The 15,195-nt window shown below is 37.5% G+C and overlaps 1 protein-coding gene across 4 annotated transcripts in view; it reads left to right on the top strand.

Moving 5' to 3' along the window:
- Window positions 1-10,121: 10,121 nt before the first annotated feature.
- kank3 (KN motif and ankyrin repeat domains 3) overlaps window positions 10,122-15,195 on the top strand; it is a 35,173-nt gene continuing 30,099 nt past the window's right edge. For 2 of the 4 annotated variants that reach the window (XM_067596597.1, XM_067596595.1), the window contains exon 1: window positions 10,122-10,212. The gene's annotated coding sequence lies outside the window, so the exon portion shown is untranslated. The remainder of the gene's footprint in view (window positions 10,213-15,195) is intronic. The other 2 variants (XM_067596596.1, XM_067596594.1) reach the window with 1 other exon arrangement.

Here is a 15,195-nt window from a genome sequence, read left to right as displayed (position 1 = left end):
GACATTCAAGGGACACTAAAATTATCTACTAAAACTGGACTCAAATGAATAACATTAGATTGCAATAAATTTAATTTCACACAAGCTTTCATTCAGCTGTTCTGTAGGATGAACCTCCATTATATTAGACATGGATACTTAACATTTAATAATACACTGACATTCATCTAGTACATGTATATTTCTGTTTATATTTTTTGGCCACTTGAAAGCAGCAGCAGGTGAAGAAAACCGTGTTCACAACTTCAGCATGTATTCGGAGTCGTGTGTCTGGTGAATGTAAATCCAATATTGAATCCTCTTTTAGCTCTGTTTTTGGTCTCCGCCATCTTGTGAGGGAAACATCTGTTTTTTAAGTGCTAAACACTCCACGATGTTCATCAGCCAGTTGCTAACTTTATCTGCCTGCTGATTGTTGTTGGCCTGGTAGCGTACAGCAGGTTTTACAGTGAGTTTTTGCTGCGTGCTGCGGCCAAAAATCTGATGATAATACTCTGAGGGCTCATCACTACAAGCGACACCTTTGACATTACAGGTAGTCATGTGAACCATTGTTTATATAAAAATATTGATTAGAGGAGCTTTAATTATTCCTTTGTGTTTTATGTGCTGAAACAATGAGTCAGTTAGTTGATTAGGGGGAAAAAAATACTTTGATAATTCATTGTTTGAGTCATTTATCGAGCAAAAATGTTACAGATTCGAAGACATTGTTAATTTAATATATTTGGGTTTGGGACTGTTGGTTGGACAAAACAAATGATGAATCGATTCATAGAAAAATGAATCCACAGATTAATAGTGAGAAATAATCATTAGTTACAGTCCTAATTTTATGACGTCTTAAACGAACTTTACTTGTAAATGTTTTTCTCACACTAAACAACTGATTCTTTACTTGAAGGCCTTGAAACCGATGCAAATGTGTTTATGACTTCTTCCTGTTTGGCCCTGCCTGGACTATCCTTGAAACCCGCAGTAAAGAAAACATGTTTGCCTGCCAGCGTCTCTGGACTTTGATGCGTACTCTGAGCTGACGGACAGGTATCCTCCTATCTCCATCCTGTCAGCGCAGCAGCCGTACCAGTCGCCGCTCAGTGGGGAAATGACTTTACAGGTTATTGTTCTGATAAAGAGCTGCTGGTGTTTGGCCTCCACCATTGTTTTTCCTCTGAGGTTGGTCACTATGTACAAAGGTTTCTTCAGAGAACCATTAAATGTTAATGCAGCACGAGCAGTTCAGCTTGATGCTCATCAAGGCTCAAAGTGACTGAAACAGTAAAATCGGCTCTAAATCACAGACATCAGAGAGAGTTACTGATGATAGATGATGAAGCGTCATAGACACAAATAAAAGGTGTAAAATGTCACCTGTGAGCAGATAATAGAGAGGAAACTACTCTGTTCCTTAAGACAAACAATGACGATAAATAATTGTTTATCTAGTTAAAGCTATAATATGTAACTATTCTCTATTAAAATGTCTAAAAACAACTAGACCTATGTTATATGTTTTATTGAGTTGTGTACTTACATTATCCAAAATGTTTCCAACAATTTTCAAACCCAAAGAAATACATCGGCATTGTAGTTGCACACCAGAAACTGTCATAAATTGACTTTTATTCAGTTTCCAAACAATTTTACAGTTTTATTCCCCGTGTATGTTTGTTTTGGAAAGGAAGAGACCTCTGCAGATAATTCGGCTCCTGGTAAAAACATCCTGAACGATGAACACTGAAGTAATCCTAACACAGAGAAGCTGGTTGTTGACAACTCCCATGATCCCACAAATTACATATTGTGCGTTTAAGTATAAAAATGAGAATGAGTACTGTGTATTATAATAACATCATCATAACTAAACTTTCCAGAAACTTGTTTATTTCAGACAGAAATCATTATTTTACAAGTCATCTGAGGGTAACTTATTGCCCCCATATGGACAGTAAATATTCATCATAAGATGCATTGACTTCAGAAAATAATAAAATGCATTTTGATATATCTTCACACAAGGATTGAAGTACTTAAATATATTTTTTGTTAAAATATGTGTCCAGCCTGTATTTGTGATTTGTGATCAAATCTCTCAGAGGTGATAGTACTATTTGGAGCTGTTTTTTGTAGTGTTTTGCTGTTTTATCTCAGTGTTTGTCATTAGTATGGTTGAGTCTTATTGTCAGTATGGATGTTAGATGTACAATTTTCACTGAAGTCTTGTAAATAACATTCATGTGGACATGAGGAAGATTAGCTGCACTTGTCATGTAACTTGGATCCAAATCAGCAATAAGTTCTAGTTCTGATGCAGTTTTCTCTATTTAAATCTGCACTTATCTATATTTTTATATTAATGATGGATTAAATCACTTATTACAAATTATATATAATATTAGAGGAGTCACTTATGGTGTTGAGCCCACAGAGTGATCACTAGACTCTGCAGTTACCTTCACCTACAGAGCTTTATTGCATCTTTTTAACTCTTTACGTTTGTTTTACGGCTGCGACTTTACTTTTTTCGGTTCACTCTCCCGGCTCTCATCAGCGCGTACGCTACCTGTGCAGCACTAAATAGCTGACAGCCAAGGTTAGCAACTCAGTGGAGACCAAAACACAGGCCAGAAACACAATATTGATATTGTTCTGTGTTTTTTGGATGTATAATTGGCCAAGTGTTTGTTACCACATCCTCCATAATGACATCCATCCAAATGCATCCAAATCACATCCATCTTCCATGACCTGATGTATCTCCTTTGGCTCAGTTTTAGCTGCAATTCATCCATATATTTACAGACAGAATTTCCTGTTGAATAACCCAAAATGTTGCCTGTTTAGAGAGATCTTTGAAAGTCTGCTAGTTAAGATTTTCTGCCGCTCGCACAGCTGTATGGGGTAAACACAGAGCGGCCACAGTGATAATTTCCTGGCTTTGTCAGTGTTCACTGTTAAATAAAACCGTCTCAATCATGGAAGTAATGACTCACTGAGAGCAACAGCGCCAGCTCTCAATCACAGCAGCCATCCCTTTTTAATGGTGAGAACTGGGTGTTCGACTCCCACAGTGCATCTGGAGGAAAAATGATGACGTTTGTGCCAACACAGTTTATAGTGAGATAAAAAGAAGAACAATTAAATGAGGCGGGACGGCAAACAGTTCTTTAGTGTTTGTGTCTGATCTGTGTTAATGCTGAAGAACAATAAATTTACAACCTGAACGTATACAAAAGGTTTCTTATCAACATGGCCTTGAGTGAAGTGTTGTTACGTTACTTTGAGAGGTAATGAGTAATAGCTTTACTGTCTCATAACACAAATGACCATAAAAATCTGCTGGCAATGATAGTTGTTGGTCAGTAGTCTGTAATTAAAACCAGACTTGATTTGTGACTTTCTAGACACAGTTTTCAGCATCTATTCTCACCACACAGCTGACTTCAAAGCAGCAAATGGCAGCAGTATTATCAAATCTTTCAGCACAGTGATGAACGTCCAGCATCTTTGCTAGATGTAGGGCTGAGACTAACGATTATTTTCATTACCGATTGATGTGACGATTATTGCCTTGATTAATGGATCACTTGTTTGGTCAATAAAAACATCAGAAGACAATAAAGAATACTGATCACATCTTTAAATGTTTTGCTTTGTCTGACCAACAGTCCAAAACCCCAAAATATTCAAGTTACTATAATGTAATACCAAGAAAAACACTGAATTTTCTCATTTGAAAACCTAGAACCAGCCAATGTTTGGCATTTTTGCTTGAACAAATTCAACTTTAAACAATTAATCAATGATCAAAATATCTGCAGTTTAGTTTTCTTTTTTGATTGACTAATCAAACTAATCAATCGTTGTAGCTCTAGATATTTCAGTTGCTTTGAGACGCTAACTAAACTATTCATAATAAGTGACAATTTTCTTCCATGTCACTTAATTTCCTCTCTGCTTTGTCCAGTAAACTACTCTGGATTAATAAAACCACCGTGTCTGTTCTTCAGGATTAATGTGACTGAATATGTGTTTTGTTTTTGCAGGTAAAAGGTCAAGATTCAGTGAGGAAGAGTTTAGCTGACAGCAGTAAAAGTTTCATAAGTGATCAGGGTTGGGCAGGATGAGGTTTGTCTCTTGGGGCCGATCTAGTTCACTGTGAGTGTGGCCTTCTGGGCCAGAGGTCGGGCTAACCTGGAGGAAAAGACGCCATAAAACGTCTCACTGCTTCCATGTAACTAAAACTTCCTCCATCTGTACAGTTCATCAGAAAACCATCTGCATACAAACCGCTGCGTGTTCGGTGGGAGGCAAACAGCTTGACATTGAAATATTTTACCTTGTGCTTAAGGACATATTCAGCAGTCGTACCAGGAGCTGAGAGGCAGCCAGTAGATAACGAATATTAATTAAGTAGCATGAAAGCAGCTGTAATAGATTCATCAACTCAAGGAAAAGTTCTGATACCACAAAGTAGAAATATTCTGTAAAGAATTTATCTGTTTTTGATTTATTTGACCTGACAGACTGCAGGAGTTGCTCCGTTGGAATCAGTGGATAATTATTTTTGTCACTTTTTATTTGGGATGCTTTTAAGATATTTTACAAAAGAAAGAAAAAAAGAAAGATCAACAAATTGTAAGAATCAAGTGGACATTTCTTACTCTACTGTCTAAATGTCCATATTGTATCTTATTATTGATCCAGATATAATGCTGTAACTTCTTCGTTGTTCCTGGTGATACATTTCAGTCTGTTAATGCTTCAAAGCATTTTTAGGTATTGCTCTTTTGCAGGCAACCAATAAAATTGATTGATTATAAACAGCATATTATTAAATTTATAAAGGCTTATAAAGTGTCACAACTTCCATTTATCACTGTTGTGTCTTCCAGTTATGTTCCATTATGATCACTTTGATTTAAGTGAAATGAAATCTTACCCACAGAAAAGTGACAGCAGCTCTTATTAGCCGGCTGTTGACCTCTGACCCCGCACACACACACACACACACACACATACTGCTGCTGTTTTTTCATGTATAAAGCAGCAACATTTTAGAGAAAATGATCGTCTCCCTGCCTGCAGCCAGCGTCAGTGTGATGAAGCTGCAGTCAGAGGTCAACGGCTGGAGGTGAGACGTGTATATTGAAGAGATCATCTGTGCTGATCTTCATCACCTGACCAGCACACCTGTTTGAGCTGCTGATCACAAGTGAGCAAATGATCACTCAAAGCAACTTTTTACCTTTTGACATGACATTTGTGAAAGAGGTGGTTCCGTGGAAATATTTGACTGGTTTCAGTATTTTACGGTTCCTCAGTAGAACATTTAGTTGAATGGTAATCAGGTTTTAAGTACTTTTACAAAGTGATGATCCAGGTCTTTCTAAATGAACACAGAGCAGCTACAGTATGATGTATTGATACGTATCTGTATCTCCAGGCGGAGACGGTTCGACCCCAGAGAGGTTTAAACTGTTGAACCCATCACTCTTCCTGTCCTGGGTCCAGTGGATGTGTGTTTTGACAGCGTCACGTTGATTGTGTATTCATTTATACAGTGTCCTGTTGTTTCTGCTGGGTCACAGCAACCTGCCAATCCCTGCATTGTTCTCTTTGGTCACCGGAGAGCCGAGCCTTCCTGTCTGACAACTCTGCAGAGTAACACGCCTGCACACTGGACCATCAGTGTTTCATTCACTTCGACTTGTGGTTGTCAGTTGACTTTATGTTAGTACCAGTCATCCCTGCTGCTGCTGCTTCTCATACAAATCCCAGTTTTCCCAGCACAGGAAGTTTGAATTGAAGATGAAATCTAATCTTAAAGTGCTGCAGGGATTTTATTGTTCTCATTTCACTCTTTGGTAATCTGTGAAATCCACAGAGATTCAACTTCAGTTAAAGACATTTTGTACTTTTGGCATTAAAAAAGTCAAACTTAGTCCAGAGGAAGAGTGGAGAGTCTGTTGGAACAATATGAAAAATCTGAACTCAAGGTCCACTTACTAGTTTTTTTCTGGGGCTCATCTTCGCAGTTGGAGTTTGCTTCAGTCATGTTATAACAGGATGTGATATAACCGATTTTTCTGTTTAAAGATGGTATTTGGCATCAGATGTGGATGACCTCCTTGGTCAACCTACATCTGCTGAGGAAGACTGGGAGGAAGACCTTTAAAATGGGGTTGAAAGCTAAGGAAACAGCTAGTAAGTGGACCTTGACTATTTACCCTCAAAACACTCCAAACAAGAGGCAAAAAGTAGAAAAATACTTTAAAATATGATATTTTTCTCCAAAAAAGAAGAAAAAATAGCAAAATGGACATTTTTAAAACAGTTCTGCACTTGCATGTTGCTTTTATTGAGATTTCCATCTAAATAAAAGCTGATATCATTTCTGTTTAATAAGATAGAAGAAATCAACTGAATATAATCCCTATTAAATGCATTTTAAAGTAAAAAGCTTCAGCCAGAGTCAGTGGAAACTAAATAAAAATGTCCCTGTTTCTCTGCTGGTTTATGTTGTTTCCCAGAGCAACAGATACAAACCAGATGCTGAATAGTCAGACCTCACAGCAGCAGTTATTGTTTATAGGTCAGATCTGGATGAGGAAAGTGGCATTTTCTAATGTTTGTGATATTTGAACAAATGTATGTAAACAACCTCAAAACTGATGTGAAAAAAGTTGAATGGGGGAGAAAGAGGGACAAACAAAACTGAAACTTAACTATCGGGCACCTTGAAAGTAGACAATGTATTTACATGCACAGTCAGGCCCAGTAATAACAGCATACTACATGAAATTTCAACCTTGATAACACTGAAAGGCAACATTACAGAAAATTTCATGCCTGCAACATTTGTGTTCACACCTCTAGACTAGATACATAAAAACATGTGATTATGATTAGATAAGTGGGTTATTTTCACTTGTTTGCCATTGATAACAAACTGAATGATGACATCATGACTGCTGAATTCAAGTGATGAACTTTGTGTGTGAATCCTGACTGTTTCTTGTAAATATATTTATTTAAGTAAAATGATTCAAGCAAAAAAATCCAATAATTTGCAGTTTTCATTATTTTGGTTTCAAATCTCTTATTATATGTTCCTGTAATATTTCCAGGACTTATAGTAGTTACTAAGTAGTACCTACTATAAGTCCTGGTAGTAAGTATTAGTAGTACTTACTGTGTATTTAACTCCTGCGGTTGTAATAGAGAAACAGAAACTTGTAATTTCTACTTTTTAAAGTTCTATTTGGTTTTTACTTTGTCTATTTGGGCTTTTTATGGACCTATAATTGCTTGTTCTAGTAATTTACAGTTCTCATTAGTTTGGTTTCAAACATGTTATTACCCTGTTAGTTTTGAAATAAACAATACTGTTAATTACTTTATTAAAACCATTTCCACAGAGGTTGATGTGTGTTGCGTCAATAAAATGAAACAGTGGTTTGCATTTTGGTCTCAGTAACAAAGCTCCTCTGACAACCTTCAACCTGAAAGACAACAGCGCCCTCAGCTGCTGGATGACAGAGAATGCAGTTTGTGAGGCTGTAAACCAGTGGTGGGCAAATAATTTACATAAAAACTCTGACATACTTCTTCACAAATCTACTGTAGATAACAAAATAAACACAAGGCCCTCACATGAGGAGAGCCATTAAAACTATAGTTGTAACACGCTGTATACTATATACTATAGTTGTAACAGTGCTGACATCTAATAAACCAACCAGAAATTAAAGTTTATGTAATCCAACAACTTCAGCCTGTGTGACCCTAAGAGATTTGTTCTTCACGAACACAATGGGTTGGCAGTCGAACAAAAATGGTGTATTGATGGCATTTTTTCTTTCTCAGGTACAGTTCTTAACAGTGTTATAAATCTATTTTATTTTTAAATGAATCAAAAGAAATAAACAAATCACATAGGCCTGTGTTTCCACTGCATCGGTTAATGGCCCCGCAATAAAAAAATCCTTTAAAAACTGGCTCATGGTTGAACCTAATCACTGACCCTGCTGTAAACTTAGTCTCTTTCTATATCAACAGATAGAGCTTTGTCTCTGCTGGCCTGGACTAACAGACCGCAAAACATCTATAAAAACAGGAGAGACGTTGCTTGTCTCTGATATGAGCAGACTACTGGCGTAATCAAATTTATATTACATGTTCAGACTCTCAGACACTCTGTAGTGAAAAACAGAAGAAAACGTAATATAGTATAATATAATATAATATAATATAATATAATATAATATAATATAATATAATATAATATAATATAATGAGGCATCTTGTCACTTTGGCGCCATCTGACCAAATTGGTGAACATGCCCCGCCCCTCTCTCTGTCGTCACCACGCAGTTGCTCGGATCTCCATCCTGATTGGAGTATTCAGCTGTCTGTCACTGACTCCGTCAGGCTGTGATTAGCGGCAAACTCAAGAAAGCTGCGTTAAACGCAACAGTTGTCCAGAATATCACCGGAAAAGATATTAGTCTACCTTCAAAATAAGCGCAAAATGTATGCATTTAAAGCTAAGCTAACATGTAGCCTGAGAGTGTATTAAACAGAAATGATGTTCATACAGCTTTACAATTGCCCGTGAAATAGCATAAAATAGTCTGTAAGAATAGTTATAGTGCTGGTCCATGCCACAAATGCACATGAAGTGAAAGGACCATGCATGTTTTAGTCAAGTTATGTCATGTCAGATTTACTTCACATTACTGCTAACTGTTTTTCAAAGTTTTCTGTTATGTGGATTTTCAATTTTTTGTTTTCCTTCCTAACAGGCAACCGTTTGTCACTAAAGTGTAAAACAAACTTGCACAGATTTGAATAACATCTGTTTTCTTGACACGGTTGCAGAATGTTTTCTGGTGATACAACATAATGTCAAATCTCTGCATGGGGATTTTCCATGTTGTAGTGAAAAACAAGACAAGGTAGGAGAATTATATTTAAAAATAATCTCTATATTATCTTTGGAAATGGAAAAGAAGCCATGATATGCGTAGTGTGTGGGCTGGTGTGGTATTTTAAAGTATAAAACAGTCTATTTAAGTAAAACAACCAATGTATGTATGTAAACTGTAAAATATAGGACTTAAAATACTTTCAACATTAGCTTTTAATAAGAAGCATACAGCAAAATTAGGTTGAGAGGACAACATCACTGATCTAAGTTCTGTTAGTTAAATAAAAGATGTGCCGTTAAAGACAGATTCATGCCTTCTCGACTTTTTAAGGCCAAAAGAAACACAACCAGCCAGTTTTTTCAACATTTGACTGTCATGCAATTAAAGTTAAATAGCAAACAAATACAACCTATTAGTCAGAGCAACATTAGAAAAAATAAAACTAGGAATAAAAGAGTATGTGATGAAGTCATTGTGAGTATTTTCTCCACAATGAGCATCTAACATAAGCACTGAACATTATAACCCTGTGATACAACTACACAGCCATGCTATTTTAATTTTCTACCAATTAGCTTGAGACCATTTCTGGATGCTATAATCCAGTGGTTCTCAAAGTTTTTCATGTCAAGGACCCCTAAACTGACACAAATTAGACCACAGACCCCCATCTGATAAGATTTTTGCTTTTAAATGTTTTATTACAGAAAGTGTATGAAACCCATGACCTAAATAGTCATACATTCAATCATTGTGTTATTTATGGATGGAATTATAGGGAAAATAAATGATTCTCCTTTTTGCTGGGGACCCCCTCAAGGACCCCTGGGCGTTACCGGACCACTGCTATAATGAAAACAATTACACTAACAAAGCCAGTTAACACTGATGAACTATCAAACAACAAGAATAGATAACAACAATAAAAGTAACAGATAAATCCATCCAAAGATCCAAAGAAAACTTCTGGAGAAAACGGAATAGTGATTACTAGACTTAATACATATTACATGTATGGAAACATTGCTGATAGAAATCAGAAATCAATCAAAACTGAACGTAATTGGGGACATTTACAGTTTTCTCACAAACAAAATACACCAGCGCAATAATCAAGTTATATTTTGAAAGCCACAAACCGGAAATGGCCTTTTACATTTTTTGAAACTTGACGTCACTGCTGAGTTTTTTTATTTTTTTTTTCTCCTCCCAAACTTTTCTTACCTTCTCCGAAAGTCATGACAAGTTCCAGTGTGACTGGACGGAAAGAAGCCAGGAGGTAAGAAACTGCCCGAGGGATCGATCAACTCACATCACACATTGATACGCATTGATTAGCTGAATGATTATTGCCTGACTTTCTGAACAAACAACAAAACGATTTGCGGTCCGTGTGTTTTAGTTCACAGTGGCTTTTAAATATTAGAGTAAATTATTGATCACAGCTGATGTTACAGTCTCTGCAGCGTGCAGCAGGAAAGACTTGTCGTTGTTGGCTTCAGTAAATCTGTGTTGTTGGTCTTTTTCATAATTTTACTGTGCTTTAAACTCTTACTATTGTTACCATAATCTTAATAATAATGATAATCCTGATAATAATCTCAGCATAGTTTTAAGTTATAAAGTCATTGGAATTTTACTTTGTCTATGTAGGCTTCTTATAAACTTACATAACTGCTAATACTGGTTATTTATGCATTTTTAGGGGTTTTCTCAATCATATTTGACATATTAAATAATTTTCTTGGATCCTGTAAGTCCCTTAAAATATTAAGGCCCCTCCACCCCCCACCCCACCACTACTTTTGCCTAAAAGTCCTTTTTGATACTTTAATCCAACTTGATTGTATACAAAGTGGTGTTTTGGTCTATAATAGTGTGACTGTTTGTGATTTATAATCTTAGATATTGATCTTAATAGTAGATAAAGACAGAGTATGTGCTTTTGTGATCATGTTTTTGCTGTTGTTGCTGCTCGACTCTGGAACAACATCTCATAAAATCAGTGCATATCTTTAAAAAGCTGTTTTGTTTTTTTAAGTGGATTTTATTGGCTTTTTCTTGATTTTTTTATTTAGTGAGTTGTACACTTTATTCAGCTCAATCTGTCTCCTTAATCTCTTTCGTCTTATTCTTCCTGTAAAGCATTTTGTAACCAGTTTTTTTATGAATGCAGTTTGTTTGCTTGCTAGTAGTATGTAGAGCAGATTTACAAGAAATATCTTTCTTTCTCAGATACTTTGATCTCCTGTTTGTTATTACACTGTGCATCATCTCAGCCTCACTAGTTTACCAGAGCAGACTTTATAATCCGTTAGATGTTCAGATGTTCAGTGAGTCACATCAAGGCCAGCCTCAGCTGGTGCCTCTGCTGGTGGTCGTCATGTTTCATCTGATGGACCACGACCTGCACCAAAGATCACATCCAGATATCTCATAAGCTGCAGAGAAGTTTGACAGCAGAAAAAATATAAAGTGAGGCCATGATGGGTGGGATTAGAGGACGTGGAGCTCCTAACCCTTTCTAGACTAGAAGCAAAAGGCCTCATCTGATTTAAAATGGGAAATGCAGGAAATCACTACCCTCAGCGGTGAATCCTGGGATACATTTAACACGACGGATTGATAGGTTTTGACAGTGTTGGAGGATCTGATGGCTGCTTGTTGCTTGTGCTTCTGGAAGTGCAGTAGCTGATTTAAAAATAGCAGGCTAATAAAAGGTAATCTCGTCTTCTATGAGAAAGGACACTGCAGTAAAAACTACAACAGGAAGAGACTCTCAGTACACTCCAAAGTATTGAATTTATTGTGTTTGCACCAGCCAGTATCCCAACGAATTATGTTCATATTAGACACATTTCCAGCTCTGGATTTATGTCCAGTGCTAACACAGGAAGTGATGTGTGCCTTTTTATAATCCATCTGGTTACAATCCAACATTTTTTTGTTTCTTAAACTGTAACTGGGATCTTTCCCTAACCTTACTCAAGTGTTTCCTCACCTAAAACATGCCTTCACCATAGTTCGATTTCTGTAACCACAATCTTTTCCCAAACCTTACTTTGCAATGGTGGCATTGAACGTGAAGAAAATGTCATTGAATGTCATCTTTGGTTTTGCAGAATCGTCCAATATCAACAGTCTTTTTGGCAAAAGCCGTGTTTGATGCCTCAGGATTGCATCTCTACTGCTTTTTGTCGCTCTGTTGGCGTTATCAGACTGCGATCACAAACTGTGCAGGTGGTTTGCACCCAAGTATGAAGCAGCTGGGATGAGGGTCAGCAACTCCAAGTATGGGGCTGCAGTACCTTGAGTGACAGTAAGAGTTGGTTTGAGCTCTACCAGAACCAGTTAGAACAATATGTTGTCCGACTACGTTGGAAATCAAGTGTTTACAGGTGTTCTGAACGGCTAATGTGAAGGCGGAGAGAGAAGTCATTATAGAGAGTTTGGAAGACTTGATATCGTTTAAATACTTTGATAACGGCACATTTTTGAGATAGTCTCTTCTGGAAGGCATTCATGGTGTAGCACTTGATTATTCACATCAAAAGTAAATGTAATAGTTGTGTCAAGAATGAAAAAGAGAGAGCTAGAGAAGTTCAAACCCTGGTTCTTGCTATGCTGCTCCTCCTGATGTTTCTTCCTGTTTTTTTCCCTGTGAAAGTTTTTTTTAAGGGAGTTTCTCCTTATTTGAATCGACGGTCTGAGGATTGAAGATGTTGCACTGCTGTAGAGATTATAAAGCCCCCTGTGATATTGGGCTGAACAAATAAAAATTGACTTGACTTGGCTTCTTACCGCCGCACAGCTGGCCAATCATAGCTAAAGTTGGTGAGAATGTCGGATCGTTGGTTTTTGGAAAGTTACAGAAATGGTCGTACACTACCCCCCCTCCATCTGATGTCAGAAAAGTGTGGGAGGAGGGGGTGTCCGAAGCCATCCAACCATCTGAGAAGCAATTCTGACAGAGTTTACTGGCCCCTTTCAAATGGGAAAATAAGATGGACAGGTGGATTGGTGCGGCACCAACAGTGAAGCCGGCGTTGTACCTGACTGTTTTGGTGAAAGTTTCTATTTGCCAGTTTATCAACGCTCCAACCCTTCAGCTGTGGTGATGAAGTCTGAATGGTGACTCAAACAATTACTCACAGCTGAAATTAGTTTTCTTTTCGGGGAGACTGGACTCACCCTTATGGAAGTGTGATGAGCTCAGAGTAGAAAAACTGCTTGCTCCTTTTGTGTTGTGGGGTTTGTGCATCTGGATTTGGGTGTAGCCCTCATATTCCTTTGGGAGTAACTATGGGGGGAAAAAAGAGAAAATTAAATGACTGATTTGGGGAATAACCATTGGAAGAATGCGGAATCTTGTTGAACTTCTTGTTCAAAAGAAACAGAAATAAAATCATGATTTTACATTTCCAGAACCTCGTGCTGGAATTGTCTTTTAAAGTGTTAAGCTTGCAACAACTTTCTGGAGCTTTCTCAAGGGAAACTGTCTTTCTGCAACTGTACCCTGGGGTTTGACTTACTGCCGTCACCTCAAAAATAGATGCTCTATAAGTTCAGTTAGGGGCGCCAGGAGGTCAGTGCAACACTGAGATACTCTGGACGTTTCCTCTCTGGCACTACTGAGAGGAATATATACGTGCTGTTAGTTTTTCTTTCATACAAACTCCCTTCTTATGTTATGAGTTTGTCCTGTTTATGACTTGGAGCAGATGGTGGATGGCTTATTATATTTAAATTGAATTAAATTCTGGTCTGTGTGCTCATGCAGAGTCCTGCTGCTTGATAAAATACATGCCGTCGTTTTCCATTTTTAGCTGCATTACGAGTGGTTTTAATTTTAGCACCTCAAGATTGTCAGTTCCTCAACGCACTGTGGTGACATGGGGAAGTGAGCAAAGAGAAAGCTGGACTCAACAGCATTAGGATAAAAAATAAAAATAGCATGCCTTGACTTGCTGAAAGAAGCTTCATATTGAGCTTCAGTCGCTGCAGTCTGCACAGGACTTGGACAACATGGGTTTAGGGAGGGCAAGGTTTTGGTCCAGACTGAAATATCTCAACAACTATTGGATAGACATTCATGGTTTCCAGAGGATAAATCCTACTGACTTTGGTGATCCCCTTATCTTTCCTCTAGCACCACCATGAGGTTGACATTCCTGGTTTTTATTGAAATGTCTCAACATCTATCGGATGGATCGCCATGAAATTTGGTAAAGACATTAAACTCTCAATATGAATGTAGGTTGTTAGCATATGTTAGCATGCTAACACACTAAAGTAAGATGGTGAACATGGTAAATATCATCCCTGCTTAGCATCAGCATGTTAGCATTGTCATTGTGAACATGTTAGCATTTAGCTTAGCACAACCTCACAGAGCTACTATTACTTAATCTCATTCACAGTTTTCCTCCAGTAAATTTTATGCAGCTTTCATGTCATATCTGAGCTATCATAATTTCAAGATTCCAACTTGCCAAGAGAGTTCACGTCTACTTCCAAGTCGTAATTACAGCTGGGACACTCTGACTTTCCTGAAAACTACGATATGTCTAACTTGGTACTGTAGTATACAGAAGTGCCTGAAAGTCTGTCATTAAATTTTTTTTATAGTATTAGTTTCATATTGTCAATGACTAGTAGCTGCCTGAATTGTCCCGTAATGAGAACGTTTGTTAATTGTAAACATGAGAATCTTTCCCGTCTCTACCATCCATCCCATATGATGTCAACGCAGCAGCTTCTGTTGTCTTTGTTTGGTATCATTTCAATTTGGATAATCTTTGTCAGGATCATTTCAAGCACATCTCCTTCAGTGTGAACTCCACCTTCTGCTGTAGATACAGACGTCAGGTTGCAGAGAGTGAACTGGCATTTGCACCCAGTGGCGTATCCAACAGCCTTATAGCCAAAAACAATTTTTCAATTAGCAAATTTGATCTTTTTCTGTTTTCTCTTTGATCATCGCAGACCGGGCAGGTCGGTAAACAGCGTGCTGTGGGCAGTTTACTGACATCACCTCACTGGATTCATTTGTACTGAATTTTCAGCCAGCTTTAACACTTTCAGTTAAAAGTGGAGCCATTTCTTTGCAAGTTTAAGGAGGAATCTTAGCTGCAATGTAGGTTTGTTATTAAAGCATTAAGCTGATATCCTCTGATTACAATCACAGCAGTAATTCCAGGAGAGACCTTTTAAAGGTTTCCAAACATTTTCATTCTCTGCTCGATGAAAGTCACAGAGGTTT

The sequence above is a fragment of the Thunnus thynnus genome, chromosome 8 (assembly GCF_963924715.1).
Source record: "Thunnus thynnus chromosome 8, fThuThy2.1, whole genome shotgun sequence".
In the NCBI taxonomy this organism is placed as follows: domain Eukaryota; kingdom Metazoa; phylum Chordata; class Actinopteri; order Scombriformes; family Scombridae; genus Thunnus; species Thunnus thynnus.
This window is presented reverse-complemented; position numbering and strand designations above follow the sequence as displayed.